The following is a 17,651-nucleotide window of genomic DNA, read 5'->3' as shown; positions in this document are numbered from 1 at the left end:
AGGTCCACCAACTGACCCGGTACTGCCGTTCCATATGGCTTTACAGAGGAGAGTGGCGGCGGCTTGGACTGCTCCAGAGAGTCTCCCGGCAGTGGGCAAGTCTTTGCCACGAAAATACCACCCAGCCAGTAGCGACCCCTGCTACTTGACCAAGCACCCCACTCCGGAGAGTTTGGTGGTGCAGGCGGCTACGGCCCCAGAAAAGCAGGCGTCGTATCCTACCATCCCTCCAGTTAGGGACGACAAGTGTTTTGATGGTTGGGCCAAGAAAGTGTTTTCTTCAGGGGGTATGGCTCTTCAGGCGGCCAACTCCGTATGTGCCTTGTCATGTTTCACGCACACTCTGTGGAAATCTGTTTCCTTAGTGGCTGAACATATTCCCGAAGGGGACGAACGGGATGGTTTTCTTGCTATGGTCCAGGATGGCAAGGATGCCATGTGTGAGGCCATTCAGTCGGGTTTGGACATGGCAGATGTGCAGGCCTGGTTCCTCAACATGCCCTTTGACGGTGAACATCTTTTTGGCAGCAAGGCTGACTAGAGCCTTGAGAGGTTGCAGACCTCCAAAGCTGCAGCGAAGTCGTTGGGCGCTGCAGTTCACCAACCTCTGCCTTTTCGTCCTAGGGGACAGCAATGGAGGGGAGGTTCCTTTCGTTATTACTCATCCATTGGTAAAGCGAGAGGCGCTGCCAGTCAAAGGGGCCACCGTAGGAGTGCCAGAGGTGGAAAGCAGGGTAGTCGAGGTGCCAAGGCTGCTCGGGCAGTTGCCTCTTTGCCCTCAGGCAACGCCACAGCCACTTCAGCTCAGTCATGAGGCCATGTCCCATTGTTCGCCGGTTGGGGGAAGGCTGGCGCAGCATCTTGTCGAATGGCGTGCCATTACTTCTGTAAGAGGATTCAATTCAACACTACAGCTAAGTCAACGCCTAGTCTATAATACTGAATGAAAACCCTTATTGATATATCTTTAGGTCCAGTTCATGCGTTCTGGATGACTACCCCTATATAACACCCCTCTCTTGGAATCCCCCTGACCCCACTGAGCCAAGAAGTAGTTCTGTTTTGCAAGTTTAAAAGGTTTATTTGATAAATTAAAATATATATATATATCACACTTTATAATAAATTAATAATTGACTAGCACACTTAATCTGATATGATAAAGATTAATAACGGAGAATCTGGCACTAACACGCTTCTCTATAGTCAATAAGGAGTTGACATGAAATGGATAAGGTAGCACACTGGTAAATAGGTACAGAAGTATAATGTGGTAGAGAATGCTTTATAAGGTTCAAGGAAATGCAAGGTTGAATGAATGAAATGCAGTATAGAAAACAACTTGATATGATTTCAGCAAAACAATGTAATCACTTTTCTCTGGCAATCCCCTTCCCCCCTTGATGCAAGGCAAGGAAATGGAAGGAAGCACACAGTTCTCAGAAATGCAATCAACTGTAATTCAGTTCAATCCAGCAAACTTAGACTACATAAGTTTGAAAACACAGGCCCAAATTGCTTTGATATGTGCTAGCAATGGATGAGAAATATGCTGGAAATGCTTTTAATTCCCTTTCAGAGGTTCAGGGTGAGTGGTATCTAGTTAATATTAGTCCAGGCTCACACTAGCAATGATGCAGGGATAGTTAGCAGGTTAAACAAATTTCTGGCAAATGGAAGGCAAGCAGCAGCAGTTTTTACATGTGAAGAAATTTGCAAATCGCGGTAAAATTCGCGAATGCGCCGAGCGCTATTACAGAGGAACCACAAGGACTATCTCTATCGTTTTGGGGTCCTAGGAAAGCCTAGGATCTCATCCTCCAAATGAAAGTTACTGCAAGTCTCTAGCACAAACGGTTGCGGAGATATGAGCGATTAAATAAAGGTCGTTTTTCAGATTTGAAATTTTAAAGTTCAAAAAGACACGTGCAGCTTGCAACTAGAAAATGACAAGTGACAGCTTTGCAAATGACAGGTGACAGTTAGGAGACAGTTCTACTTAGATTAAAATAGGATTGAATTATATTATTTTAACTAGGAGATTGGTTCTGCACAGTTTTCTAGGTACTCACACTATATTCTTGAGTGAAATGGGCCTCGCCATGGATCTGGTCAGGTTTTAAACTCGCCTCTGGTCTCTGCACTTCACAGTGATCTGGGTCAGCTCTCTCTGGTTCTCTGGTCTGGGTCTCTAGTTCTGGATAGATTGAAGTCTCTAGTTTGGCTCTCTGGAGGTTTGATGGAGGTAAGTATGGATTTTTCCGGCAGAGCTTCCAGCGGCAGATGGAATTGAAGGTCCCTATCTGTCCTGTCTGTCTGCTTTTATGTGTTTAGAATGTGGGTGTGTTCTAGCATCACTGACCCTACCTCTCTCTCAGCTTCTAATTGGTCAAACTTCCATTTATCATTTGATTGGGGAATGAACTGTGAGTCAGAGGGATGTCATTTTATGGCTTGCAGATAGGACACTCCTCTGTCAGATTGCACACATTCTATATTTGATAATAAAAGACATATTTCACAGTTACACAGTTACACAGTTGCTTGAAATTACATATACATGGTGTGGCTGAATTTAGCCATGTCTCTGTCCAAATCTGCTGTTTCTAAGAGCTTGCATTCAGAAATGGCACATAATTGACTTTTTAACTGATTTTTCAATTTCTGACATTGACCCAACTTTACATACATGTGTGCAGGGAGTATGGACATTAACTGATGAAGTTTCAGATTTTTAACATGCATACATGTCCGCTCTATGAATGATCCATCTTTTTAAAGTTATGTTCTGGCTCCAAAGGGGTGTGGTTTCCTCTCAGCACAAGGTAGAAATACTGGTTTATCCAGTTCTGCCAAGCCAGCTTGCTCTCACAGGCAGTGCCCCTCCCCTTTCCTCAGGAGGAAGCCACTTTTTACGACCATTTACGACTCCTGCCAATAAAACCTTTGCCTGAGCCAGGACAGGGCTTTGTTCAGAGCACAGGTAATTCAATTATCAGATAGATGGCATATCCTTAGTGTGAGCAGCAAAAGGGCAGCTAGGCCTGGGAACACAGCTGTGACTCAAGTTTCACTCCTGATGGGGGTAGTTGCCAGGCAGAATTCAGTTCCTTAAACCAGACTTTCAGCTAACTGTCATGTTTTTTGTTGCTTTTTAAATTAACTTGCAATTTTACACATGCAGCTAGAATGCTGATTCTAAGTTTAAACTATGACATTTAAACAATTGCAAAGGCATGTGACACCAAACACAGGTCACTCATTTAATCTAAACATTTTCGATTTTAGTGTCTTTAAATCCAGTGCAACTTAAACTGCTGACTCCATAGCTCAGCCAGTTTTGTTATAAACATTGTTTTGGGCTCTTCATTTCCCAGATTTTGTAAGCACACAAAACTCCATTCTGCCAAATGTCTGCTGGTGTTCAGTGAGTTTTTAGATGTGTTGCAATGTTTAAAATAGACAGTTTGAGCCTGCCTTCAGAGAAACACAGGGTGGTTTTAAACTGCCGGCTTTTGGATAGTGGTGAGTACTGGTACTGCACCCATTTTTGGGATTTAACAAATGAATTCCCCACAATTCTAAGTTGCATTTGGCAATCAGCATTGCCATTCCCAATGCTTTCAGACTACTGTGCGGGTATTCCAATGGTGGTTTTAAAGCGCTTTGAAGCTAACCGGCGCTACTGTTTTTCCTTTGGCAACCCATTTCCCTCATGGCAACCCGGCCTTTCATTCTCGCACTGCTGGGTGGCAAGTGAGGCAACCATTTCGGTGTGCGCACAAACTGCGCAGCTTTCCTGGATTTCGGCGCACATGTGGGTTTTCCGCCATCTTGAATTTTCTAAGCCCACAGCACCAAATGTTGTGGCATGATAGCTTAAACGTGGGTCAGGACACCCAACAAGCCCCCCCATGCGACTGCACTTTGAATTTGAGTCGATGGGGAGTCGCGTGCCCAAGGGTTTTGACCCACGCACCGGTCTGTCCGCATAATCTTCTTCCTCTTCTGTAGATGGCATAGTTCAGCATCTTCTTCTCCATCCGGTACTGATCGATCAGTTCTCCTCGCCGGTCCTGATGGGAATATTGGGCGGTCCACTGGGCCCATTGGATCTTCGTTCCCGGTCTCCGTATCATCCTCCTTGGCCCGTCTTCAGGTTTTCTTTCTCCTAGGACGACAAAGGAAGAGCGGCAATACCTACTCATAGACTTTTTCCACCACTGTTGAGATAGTGGGGCAGCATATGCATTTCATCATAACAAAACATTACATTCTTATTTTGAAAAAAAAAAAAAAACAATATAACTAAGAGACAGTTTCATGCAAATCACAATATTTTAGAGACTAGATGTGGTATGTTTTATGATTGGAACTGAATTAGTCTGAGACAGTACCCGCTAGGATTCCAGAGGATTCCTCCAGTTGTTGCAGAGCGTGCCTGGGATGGCAACACTTCAACTGGTTTATGTGGACCCACTTGTCTTCCCCCTCTGCCGAACCGCCTTTGGGGATGCGGATCTTGTAGGCCACAGGGGAGATTTTGTCTATGATTTCAAAGGGTCCCTTCCATGTAGGCAAAAATTTGCGCTGCGTGGCCTGGTTCCTTTGGAAGTTGTATAGATAGACCCGGTCTCCCACCTGATATTCCTTCCTGGAAGTTTTCAGGTCATACTGGGTCTTCATGCTATCAGCCGATCTTTCTAGATTCCGCTGAGCATAAGCAAAAGCATGTTGGAGGTGTTTCCTTAAATTCTCTACATACTCATGAGTAGTGGAGGCATTTATCAGTGTCTGCTCTTGGGTCCTGTAGAGCAAATGCTGAGGAAGCACCATCTTGCGCCCAGTCATCAACTCAAATGGTGACATTTTGGTTGCAGATGAAGGGGTAGATCTGATAGCCATTAGGACCAGAGGTAATCGGATATCCCAACTTGGCCCAGAATCTGCCACAAACTTCTTTAATATGCTCACAATTGTCCGGTTATATCTCTCTACTGCCCCAGAAGAAGCTGGTCTATAAGCAATATGCAGCTTTCTCTTGACCCCCAGTATCTCCCACATCTTTGTCATTACTTCACTGGTGAAGTGGCTACCTCTGTCTGACTCAATCCTTTGAGGTAGACCAAAACGGGAAAATATGTGGTTAATCATCAAGGCAGCTGCCGTTTCTGCCTTGCAGTTTGGGGCTGGGAGACATTCCACCCACTTGGTAAACAAGCATGTCACAGTCAACATGTACTTATTCCCCCTAGCCGAGGGAATCACAGGGCCTACAAAGTCGATTTGTAAATCTGACCATGGCAGTGTCATTCCCCTCTTTTGTAAAGGCGCCCGGTGCGTAAGGGATGATGGCTGAAATTGTGCACACACAAGACACCCCTTCAAGTATTGGTCGAGGTCCTGCCCCATGTGTGGCCAGTATGCAACCTCTCTTAAGATTTCCAATGTTGTGTGAAACCCCCTATGACCGGCGGTGGCCGCATCATGGGCGTGACTTAACATCAGGCTTCGGAATGAGGTAGGAACCACCCACTGATCGTGGCCAGCTTTGGATTTCCTTACCAACAAACCGTCTTGGATCCGGAACATTTTTGGACATTTCATCAACACTCTTAGGTCCTCTTTCCCAATGTAATCGGTATCCGTCAGGGGAAAGTTCTCAGGGTCCTCAAGGTGCTGGTAAAATTTACCAATAATTGGATCCCCCTTCTGAGCGGTAATCAAATCAGCATCAGGGGTCTCCTTACTCCATTGTACAATTGAAAGGTCGTTGTGAGCATTTGTCTGGGACCTAGTGATGGCAGTGACCTGGATTTCCCCCAACAGGGACTCAATCTCAATTAGATCCCCTTGGAGGGCCCCGGTTTTGGCCAGCTGATCAGCTAAGTCATTTCCAGTTTTGTCTGGTCCCTCTACTTTAGAATGACCCTTGATCTTTTTCCAATAGATGGTCATCTCATTCGAGGTGACCAGATCATCAATGTTTTGGATCAACTTCCCATGTTTCAAGGGTTTGTTGTTAGCACATAACATGCCTCTGGTTTTCCAATTAACCAGGTGCTCCACAAACCCGTTCCGTACATAATCCGAATCTGTGATTATGACCAGTTCGTGGAGTTGATGCTGGACAGCAGTGAGGATGGCCTGATGCACAGCCATCAATTCTGCCACCTGACTACTTCGGGGACCAATTTTGTATCCAGCGGAGGGTTCTGGGGACTCATTCACCCATGCATTCCCTACGCCAGCCACCAGTTCTTTCTCCCCGTTGTTGTCAACATGGTAAGAGCATCCATCCACATAGACAGTGGGCATTCCCTCACACTTGTCCTCTTCAAAGACTTTGTGAGGGGAATTAAGGTATGCCTCCGTGTTGTCCTTGATTTTTACACTTTCGTCCTCGAGACAGTTTTCTCTGGCACAATCATGCAAGTCAGCCAGACCTTGCGCGAGGGGACTCTTCTTGTTTTGGCCATATCTGACCTCCACAGGAAAGCCTTGCATTGACAGAATCCAGGAAGTAATTCGGGAATTACTCACATTTCCGGCCCGGATTCTGTCACTTTGGAGATATTGCAGAGGCTGGTGTGGAGTCTCCACTATGATGTGTTCCCCCTGGATAAACGGGCGGTAATTCTTCAATGCCCACACCGTTGCCAGGAGTGCCTTCTCACAATCGTTGAATTTTTCCTCCACAGAGGATAAAGTTTTGCTCGCATAGGAGATTACTTTATTGACCTTGTCATGCTTTTGATATAATACTGCCGTCAAGCACGTATTAGAGAACCCTGTCTCCAGGAAGAACTCCTTGTTTCTGACCGGGTAAGCTAGGCAAGGCGCTTGTGAGAGGCTTCTTTTGAGTTGTCTTACTGCCTCGGCTTGTTCTGGACCCCATTCCCACTTGACCCCCCCCTTCAGGAGATGAATCAGGGGTCTGGTGATCTCTGCGTAGCCCTCAATGAACTTTCTGCTGTAATTAGTCAGTCCAAGGAGGCTCCTTAGTTCCCGCAGAGTTGTGGGGTCTTTCAGTTTCTGAAGTGCTTCCACTTTCTTTTCCTGGGGACAGAGGCCCTGAGGAGTAATCTCATGCCCCAAGAAATTAACACGGGTTTTACACCACTGTGCTTTCTGAAAGGAAAGTTTTGCTCCGGCGGCCCTCAACTGTGTCAGAACATAACGGATCTCCGCTATGTGTTCCTCAACAGTTGAGCTTTTGATGAGGACATCATCTACATAAGCCAGGTTACCCCTTGCACCCAAGTCGGGCATGGCCTTGTGTAGAAAAATGTTGAATTCATTGCCGGAGTTGAGGTATCCGAAGGGAGTCCGGGTCCATGTGTACTGCTGGCCCCCAAAGGTAAAAGCCAGCTTGTATTGGTCCTCCCTACTGACAGGCACGGTCCAGTATCCATTGGTCAGGTCTATTGCAGTGAATACCTGTGACCCCTGAATCTGGGCCAGACCTTGGTCAATGTAGGGCAGAGGCCATCGGGAAGTATGGACCCGTTTGTTGAGCTCCCTAAGGTCGGCGCAGAGTCTCCACTGGCCGTTTGGCTTCAATATTCCCAGCACCAGATTATTGAAGGTGCTGTGGACTGGACGGATTATTCCCCGGGACTCAAGGTTCTTAATTATTTCAGTAAGGGACTCCATTGATGCGAGAGGCAAGCGATATTGCTTCACAAACACAGGAGTCATGCCAGGGTCCGTGGGGATTGTTGTTGTGTGGATGTCAGTACGACCACAGTCATAGGAGTCTACCGCAAAGAGATCTTAGAAATCCAAGAAAACTTGTTTCAACTTTTGCTTTTGTTCCAGAGTCACACAGGCATCAGCTAGGTTGACTCTCTCTTCCACCATCTGCCTGAAGCCTGGAAAGACTTCTGGTTTGGCTATTTCAGCGGCCTCCTCCAGCTGGGTGGAGAAGTCCCTGGTCAGAGTGCTGATTTGGACTGGAGGCTTCAGGTGGGAAAGGCAGCCCTCATGGACCTGGAAAATCACCTCATCCCTCCTGAAGTCACAAGTCACATCTTCCTTACCATAAGGGCAGGAAGTGTACACCAGGAAGTTCCCCCCATGCCGGTAAAAATCCTGTCTGGTGTTGTATTGTCCTCACTGTCACTGTCAAAACAGTCCTTGGGGATTGGTCCTAACAGTTCATTTCTAAGATCAATGGAGAAATGTCGGTCATCAACCGCCATTCCAATAATGGTGCCTGCGGCTAGAGTAATACTCTTTAAGTCGCTGTTATCCACCTCTATTGGAATGGTGTCATGTTCTACGTTGACTAATGGTGTTGGGTTTACCCCCAACCCTTGCTGTTGGAGAGAAGCATTTAGATGTATGTAAGCATCAGGGTTTTTCAACTCTTGTCCCCTTTTAACTTTCACTTCCAGGGAGAATTGTCGGGTCCTTTCTGGGATGGTGACTTCCTCTTTAACCTGAATTTCAACTGCATAAGGTAGCAATTGAGCTGACCTAAATGCTTTTTCTGGATCATCAAAGCCCATGGGATTATCCGCTAATCGGGACCAAGCTTTGAAGTTTATTAGGTCCAAACTAATGGCAAAGCGATTGAGAATGTCACTGCCTACGTAAAAGGCGACAGGGACGTCTCGCACGACCCAACAATTATGGACTATGCTCTTGTTGCCAATGGAGATTTTGAGCATACACCTGCTTGGCAGGAGATGTTTGGAATTAGGTGCTTCCAGGTCCATTTCCCATTTGTCTATCAGTTTGAAGGTGGGAATGGCTGGATCTTTTGGGAGTTGGCGAAACATGGCTTCGCTGATGAAGCTCTTACCGTTGTTCACACACGCTCGAGCGAGAACAGAGTCCTTCCCATCATTTAACTGAACAGGGATGAACAACTGCTCTCCAATTTGCTGAATATCAGCCAGGCTCTGAGCTGATTTCACATCTTTCTGGACTATAGGAGTGGGAGTTTCAGATTGTGGATTGGTATAGAATTTCAGAGTGTTTCCTTCCAGCGTGGAATACCACCTTAAACTGGAAGGAAGGTTGATTTTCAGAAATAGAGAGGACCCCCCCATCACTAGTCTGTTGTCCTACTGCTATTACTGTCACGTCTGGAATCTGGTTGTTCTGGAAGTGAAATTCTACTTGGTCAGATTTTTGTTCAACCATGTGGCATGTGCCGTTTAAACTAACATGGTTGACACTCTGTTTTAATTTTATTGGTCGGCTAGTCTGGGTCCAGAGGACCTTGTTTACGCAATCTATTAAGGGTGACAACCTCCTCAGGAGGTCATTCCCTAGTAAACAAGGGGTGCCCTCTGGGGTCACAACTATGACCGGGTGTTTCAACTTATGTCGCCCAATTTTAATGTCCAAGTCTGCAGTCCCCTCGACAGGAATTTCCTTCCCGTCAAAGTTCTGGAGTTGCCCAGGAAGAGAGGTGAGAGGAATTTGGTAATTCCCTCCCCTTCCTGCATTCAGTTCGTCAAAGGCCCTTCTTGACAGAAGGGTAGCTTGAGATCCAGTGTCCACCAGTGCCGAGATTGTACCCTGCCCCTGTACTTGTACCGGGGCATAATATCTTCCCTCCTTCTCCTCAAGGGGGCACAGATAATGCACATTTTTGGACAACTGGTGGGCTAACTTTCTGGTTTTGGACATCGCTAGCGAAGAGATTTGGGCAGAATTCTGTGGAGAGTCTTGGGAATCTGAAAGAAAAAGTTGGCAACTGGAGATCAGAGCCATTGTGGGTTCCCCTGGCTCCGGTTCTGGGCCGCCCCCCCCTTTTTGGAGGCAGTCACCAGGATGGGCTTGAACCAGGGGATTTTCTTGCTGTTGGTTCTGCGATGAGATGGTGGGCGGCGGTAGCTCAGTCTCCACATCTCCCCAGTCTGGATTTGCATCCCTAGGGACCCATTTTTCTTTGGGAGGAGTTCCCCCCTCTCTGAAGGAGAAGATCCTTTTCCCAGGATCCTCTGAGGATCCCTCTCCCTCAAATTGGAAGATCTGTACCTCCTCCTCAAACTGAGTCTGTTTGGGTCTTTTGTTTCTCCTACCCCCCCTCTGCTCCTTAGGAGGCAGACTTTCAGGGGCAAGAGATTTTGTTTCCGGTTCCTGGGTTTCCAGGGGCTGTTTACAAGTGAGGAAGGAAGCTTCCTCCAAGGCTTTACACCCCCCTTCCCTTTGTGCCTCCTCCCTGGGAACCAGTGTGTTATCGGGGTGCTGCCCCCGTCATTGTTCTGGAGCACCAGGTCCAGAGTTGGGTGCGTTCTGCGCCGGCACGCCCATCTGAGGGTTCTGCTGAGCCCTCAGTATGTGACCCAGATCCCGCGCCATGTTTTGAACCTGGCGCTCTAACTGGGAAACCCGCTCAGGCTGATACGGGGCCCTGTTTTCTCCCCTGGGCTGATCCCGGGAAGGGTAGCTGTCCCTCCTCTGGTAATACCCCGGGTTGGGAAGATTTGGGTACCCCTCCACCCTTGGCCTCCCCTCTCCCGGATTCAGTGGTCTGGGTTCAGGGAATTGGGGAAAAAAGGATGGATGGTTTTGGGGCTGAAAGTCGGGTGGATATCTGGGGAAAAAGTTCTGCCCAGTGTTTGGTAAATTTCTGCCCTCCTGTGGGAAGTTTGGAGGGAAGTTCCCTGGGTTAGGTGCTTGGATTCAATTCAACACTACAGCTAAGTCAACGCCTAGTCTATAATACTGAATGAAAACCCTTATTGATATATCTTTAGGTCCAGTTCATGCGTTCTGGATGACTACCCCTATATAACACCCCTCTCTTGGAATCCCCCTGACCCCACTGAGCCAAGAAGTAGTTCTGTTTTGCAAGTTTAAAAGGTTTATTTGATAAATTAAAATATATATATATATCACACTTTATAATAAATTAATAATTGACTAGCACACTTAATCTGATATGATAAAGATTAATAACGGAGAATCTGGCACTAACACGCTTCTCTATAGTCAATAAGGAGTTGACATGAAATGGATAAGGTAGCACACTGGTAAATAGGTACAGAAGTATAATGTGGTAGAGAATGCTTTATAAGGTTCAAGGAAATGCAAGGTTGAATGAATGAAATGCAGTATAGAAAACAACTTGATATGATTTCAGCAAAACAATGTAATCACTTTTCTCTGGCAATCCCCTTCCCTCCTTGATGCAAGGCAAGGAAATGGAAGGAAGCACACAGTTCTCAGAAATCCAATCAACTGTAATTCAGTTCAATCCAGCAAACTTAGACTACATAAGTTTGAAAACACAGGCCCAAATTGCTTTGATATGTGCTAGCAATGGATGAGAAATATGCTGGAAATGCTTTTAATTCCCTTTCAGAGGTTCAGGGTGAGTGGTATCTAGTTAATATTAGTCCAGGCTCACACTAGCAATGATGCAGGGATAGTTAGCAGGTTAAACGAATTTCTGGCAAATGGAAGGCAAGCAGCAGCAGTTTTTACATGTGAAGAAATTTGCAAATCGCGGTAAAATTAGCGAATGCGCCGAGCGCTATTACAGAGGAACCACAAGGACTATCTCTATCGTTTTGGGGTCCTAGGAAAGCCTAGGATCTCATCTTCCAAATGAAAGTTACTGCAAGTCTCTAGCACAAACGGTTGCGGAGATATGAGCGATTAAATAAAGGTCGTTTTTCAGATTTGAAATTTTAAAGTTCAAAAAGACACGTGCAGCTTGCAACTAGAAAATGACAAGTGACAGCTTTGCAAATGACAGGTGACAGTTAGGAGACAGTTCTACTTAGATTAAAATAGGATTGAATTATATTATTTTAACTAGGAGATTGGTTCTGCACAGTTTTCTAGGTACTCACACTATATTCTTGAGTGAAATGGGCCTCGCCATGGATCTGGTCAGGTTTTAAACTCGCCTCTGGTCTCTGCACTTCACAGTGATCTGGGTCAGCTCTCTCTGGTTCTCTGGTCTGGGTCTCTAGTTCTGGATAGATTGAAGTCTCTAGTTTGGCTCTCTGGAGGTTTGATGGAGGTAAGTATGGATTTTTCCGGCAGAGCTTCCAGCGGCAGATGGAATTGAAGGTCCCTATCTGTCCTGTCTGTCTGCTTTTATGTGTTTAGAATGTGGGTGTGTTCTAGCATCACTGACCCTACCTCTCTCTCAGCTTCTAATTGGTCAAACTTCCATTTATCATTTGATTGGGGAATGAACTGTGAGTCAGAGGGATGTCATTTTATGGCTTGCAGATAGGACACTCCTCTGTCAGATTGCACACATTCTATATTTGATAATAAAAGACATATTTCACAGTTACACAGTTGCTTGAAATTACATATACATGGTGTGGCTGAATTTAGCCATGTCTCTGTCCAAATCTGCTGTTTCTAAGAGCTTGCATTCAGAAATGGCACATAATTGACTTTTTAACTGATTTTTCAATTTCTGACATTGACCCAACTTTACATACATGTGTGCAGGGAGTATGGACATTAACTGATGAAGTTTCAGATTTTTAACATGCATACATTTAGAGTAATATCCACTTTTCCGCTAAAACCCCCCTGAACACGCCACCGGGTCGAAAAACCTCTTAAAATGTGGGCAGAAAAATCACAAGAATTATGGTATCATTTATAAAATTTTCACATGTCCGCTCTATGAATGATCCATCTTTTTAAAGTTATGTTCTGGCTCCAAAGGGGTGTGGTTTCCTCTCAGCACAAGGTAGAAATACTGGTTTATCCAGTTCTGCCAAGCCAGCTTGCTCTCACAGGCAGTGCCCCTCCCCTTTCCTCAGGAGGAAGCCACTTTTTACGACCATTTATGACTCCTGCCAATAAAACCTTTGCCTGAGCCAGGACAGGGCTTTGTTCAGAGCTCCTGTAGAGCACAGGTAATTCAATTATCAGATAGATGGCATATCCTTAGTGTGAGCAGCAAAAGGGCAGCTAGGCCTGGGAACACAGCTGTGACTCAAGTTTCACTCCTGATGGGGGTAGTTGCCAGGCAGAATTCAGTTCCTTAAACCAGACTTTCAGCTAACTGTCATGTTTTTTGTTGCTTTTTAAATTAACTTGCAATTTTACACATGCAGCTAGAATGCTGATTCTAAGTTTAAACTATGACATTTAAACAATTGCAAAGGCATGTGACACCAAACACAGGTCACTCATTTAATCTAAACATTTTCGATTTTAGTGTCTTTAAATCCAGTGCAACTTAAACTGCTGACTCCATAGCTCAGTAACAAACAGGGTATGTTGTTGGGATAAAGCAACAAAAGGAGAGCACGGACAAGCCGTTGGATTCCTTTGAACCGTTAAATATAGATCAAGGATGGTAGCACAAAAGCAACGGTTTTGTAGGAAAGAATATTTTTAATGCTTGAAAAAATCAAGAGAGGGTAGGTCACTTCTAGTTCAAAAGGGCATGGTATTACAGGAAAAGTAGCAACTCCAAAGGGGATAAGAGCTTCACTGTTCAGAACTGGGGATTAGATTCTGGAACTGTGAGATGATGGTCCGATGTAGATCGGGGTAGTTGTCCATTTTCTGTGTTCTGTGTGGTTTCTTTAATGGTTCCCGTGGGTAACAGAAAAACAGAGGTGTTGACCGTTTGGAGATGCACAAGGGTTAAAACACAGGGGAGACTTCTTTAGCCAAGGGGCCAAGAGATGGGAGAGAGCTCTTCTAAAAATGCACCCTCATAGCATCTGGGGGTGTACTGGAAAGGTTGTTCGTGCAATATCTGGTTCATTCCTATTGAGATATTTGCTGTAGGTCATGAGAGCCCTCATGACCTGTAGGGTCGACCGTTTCAATGGCTACTAGTGATTTGAACCATCTTCTTCAGGACCGTTGTTCAACATAAGGAATCAATCAAGGTTTCAGGGATGTGAAACCAGGGCAATAGCTGTATTGTAAGGATACAAAAGGGGAAGGGGGGGGAAACAGAAAAGAGAGCATGAAGATAGGGGAGGAGGAAGAGAAAATTGGGGTCATTCTATCATTGAAAAGTGCTTAATGGACACCTTGCCCAAATGAGTAAAGCCAATGTTAATTGGAAGTGCAGGGTAACAGGATAAATTGGAGTGCCTGGTCACCGGTGTAAATAACAGAGTCTCAACATGGCGAACAGGTGGGAAAGGGCAAGGGAAGGGGGTGGGGGGAAACATGGGCGTGACAATAGCGGAATGCTGCGTATGACAGGGGTACCTGTAATGCAGCCTGGGCTGGTGCTGTAAGATCTGTCACACTGGAAGACTAGGAGGTGGGTGACAGCAGTAAGGGTAAGTGAAAAAGCTGGAATCAAGCCGGCTAAACTGGAGTGCAGGGGCAGCAAGGAAAGTACCTGGTGCACGTCTGCCTGTGGGCGTCTGCTCGTGGCGCTGCTGCAGCTCAGAATGAGCTCGATGTAGGGACGAGGCCTACCGCCTCTAGAAAAAAGGAAAACGCGCTCCACACTCGCGTCACGTGACGTGCGCTGACGTCGTGACCGCGTAGCGTGGAGCGGTGTAGGTACGCGCGGGGATGGTGAGCTCTATCGCCCGTAAAAAATGCCGCAGAGCGCGTGGGCACGGTGCTGTACAGGAGGAAGGGAGCCCGGGAGGCTGGGTGAAGGGGAGGAACGCGTGCAGGTGAGAGGGAACAAGGGAGGGGGGGGGGGGGGGGGGGAAGGGGAGGGGAGAGAACCGGCTATGGAAGGGTAGCCGCCTCAGAGCGGCCGCAAAATGCAAAGTCAGGGTAGGAGGAAAGCCGTGCGGGGAGGATCCTCAGAAGTGTGGATCGGGAGAAGGAGGGATCGAAAGGAGCCAGGAAGGGCACACAGGCGGTCCCTCAGATCCAGGGCAAAATCTGCTGGGCAAGGCCTGTACTAACCGGCAATCTATGGTAGCACTGCTAGGTCATGCCACTGAATGTTCTCATTAAGCCCTTTAGAGCATGTGTTAAGTTTGAAAATCCACTGCTGTTCTCTTCTAAAGAGTATGTTGTTGTAATTACCCCCTCTTGCAGGGGGTGTGACCCTTTCTATGATGGTCCATTTGAATGAGTCTGCTGTGTGTCCTTCGGCTGCAAAATGTTGGACTAGGGGGGCAGTCAGTTTGTTGGTACGTATACATGACCTATGTTCCACCATGCGAATCCGAACTGCCCTGGTAGTCATTTGCCTCCAAGGTGTATGCCAACCTATGTCTGACATAGGTTGGCATACACCTTGGAGGCAAATGACACTGACAAACTGCAATTCCAAAGGAGTGATCTATATGATCACATGCCCCTGCGCCCTTAGATACATTGGTATGACTACCAGGGCGTGAGAACATTCAGTGGCATGACCTAGCAGTGCTACCATAGATTGCCGGTTAGTACAGGCCTTGCCCAGCAGATTTTGCCCTGGATCTGAGGGACCGCCTGTGTGCCCTCCCTGGCTCCTTTCGATCCCTCCTTCTCCCGATCCACACTTCTGAGGATCCTCCCCGCACGGCTTTCCTCCTACCCTGACTTTGCATTTTGCGGCCGCTCTGAGGCGGCTACCCTTCCATAGCCGGTTCTCTCCCCTCCCCTTCCCCCCTCCCCCCCCCTCCCTTGTTCCCTCTCACCTGCACGCGTTCCTCCCCTTCACCCAGCCTCCCGGGCTCCCTTCCTCCTGTACAGCACCGTGCCCACGCGCTCTGCAGCATTTTTTACGGGCGATAGAGCTCACCATCCCCGCGCGTACCTACACCGCTCCACGCTACGCGGTCACGACGTCAGCGCACGTCACGTGACGCGAGTGTGGAGCGCGTTTTCCTTTTTTCTAGAGGCGGTAGGCCTCGTCCCTACATCGAGCTCATTCTGAGCTGCAGCAGCGCCACGAGCAGACGCCCACAGGCAGACGTGCACCAGGTACTTTCCTTGCTGCCCCTGCACTCCAGTTTAGCCGGCTTGATTCCAGCTTTTTCACTTACCCTTGCTGCTGTCACCCACCTCCTAGTCTTCCAGTGTGACAGATCTTACAGCACCAGCCCAGGCTGCATTACAGGTACCCCTGTCATACGCAGCATTCCGCTATTGTCACGCCCATGTTTCCCCCCACCCCCTTCCCTTGCCCTTTCCCACCTGTTCGCCATGTTGAGACTCTGTTATTTACACCGGTGACCAGGCACTCCAATTTATCCTGTTACCCTGCACTTCCAATTAACATTGGCTTTACTCATTTGGGCAAGGTGTCCATTAAGCACTTTTCAATGATAGAATGACCCCAATTTTCTCTTCCTCCTCCCCTATCTTCATGCTCTCTTTTCTGTTTTCCCCCCCCTTCCCCTTTTGTATCCTTACAATACAGCTATTGCCCTGGTTTCACATCCCTGAAACCTTGATTGATTCCTTATGTTGAACAACGGTCCTGAAGAAGATGGTTCAAATCACTAGTAGCCATTGAAACCGGTCGACCCTACAGGTCATGAGGGCTCTCATGACCTACAGCAAATATCTCAATAGGAATGAACCAGATATTGCACGAACAACCTTTCCAGTACACCCCCAGATGCTATGAGGGTGCATTTTTAGAAGAGCTCTCTCCCATCTCTTGGCCCCTTGGCTAAAGAAGTCTCCCCTGTGTTTTAACCCTTGTGCATCTCCAAACGGTCAACACCTCTGTTTTTCTGTTACCCACGGGAACCATTAAAGAAACCACACAGAACACAGAAAATGGACAACTACCCCGATCTACATCGGACCATCATCTCACAGTTCCAGAATCTAATCCCCAGTTCTGAACAGTGAAGCTCTTATCCCCTTTGGAGTTGCTACTTTTCCTGTAATACCATGCCCTTTTGAACTAGAAGTGACCTACCCTCTCTTGACTCCATAGCTCAGCCAGTTTTGTTATAAGCATTGTTTTGGGCTCTTCATTTCCCAGATTTTGTAAGCACACAAAACTCCATTCTGCCAAATGTCTGCTGGTGTTCAGTGAGTTTTTAGATGTGTTGCAATGTTTAAAATAGACAGTTTGAGCCTGCCTTCAGAGAAACACAGGGTGGTTTTAAACTGCCGGCTTTTGGATAGTGGTGAGTACTGGTACTGCACCCATTTTTGGGATTTAACAAATGAATTCCCCACAATTCTAAGTTGCATTTGGCAATCAGCATTGCCATTCCCAATGCTTTCAGACTACTGTGCGGGTAGTCCAATGGTGGTTTTAAAGCACTTTGAAGCTAACCGGCGCTACTGTTTTTCCTTTGGCAACCCATTTCCCTCATGGCAACCCGGCCTTTCATTCTCGCACTGGTGGGTGGCAAGTGAGGCAACCATTTCGGTGTGCGCACAAACTGCGCAGCTTTCCTGGATTTCGGCGCACATGTGGGTTTTCCGCCATCTTGAATTTTCTAAGCCCACAGCACCAAATGTTGTGGCATGATAGCTTAAACGTGGGTCAGGACACCCAACACTTCAGATGTGTGGGTTCTGGAGATCATAGCCCACGGCTACTGTCTTCCCTTTCGGCAGAGGACTCACGACATTCCACCGGGGCATCTCTCGTTGCAGAGTCCGGATCCGCTCCTTGTGCAGGAGGTTCAAGCCCTGCTGGAGAAAGGCGCCATAGAACTGGTGCCTGTAGCGGAGAGGAACAAGGGATGGTATTCCCCTTATTTTTGGATTTCCAAGAAAGACGGGGGATTGAGACCCATCATGGACTTGCGCGGTTTGAA

Source organism: Ambystoma mexicanum, chromosome 11 (assembly GCF_040938575.1).
Source record: "Ambystoma mexicanum isolate Mex_15411 chromosome 11, UKY_AmexF1_1, whole genome shotgun sequence".
NCBI classification, from domain to species: domain Eukaryota; kingdom Metazoa; phylum Chordata; class Amphibia; order Caudata; family Ambystomatidae; genus Ambystoma; species Ambystoma mexicanum.
This window is presented reverse-complemented; position numbering follows the sequence as displayed.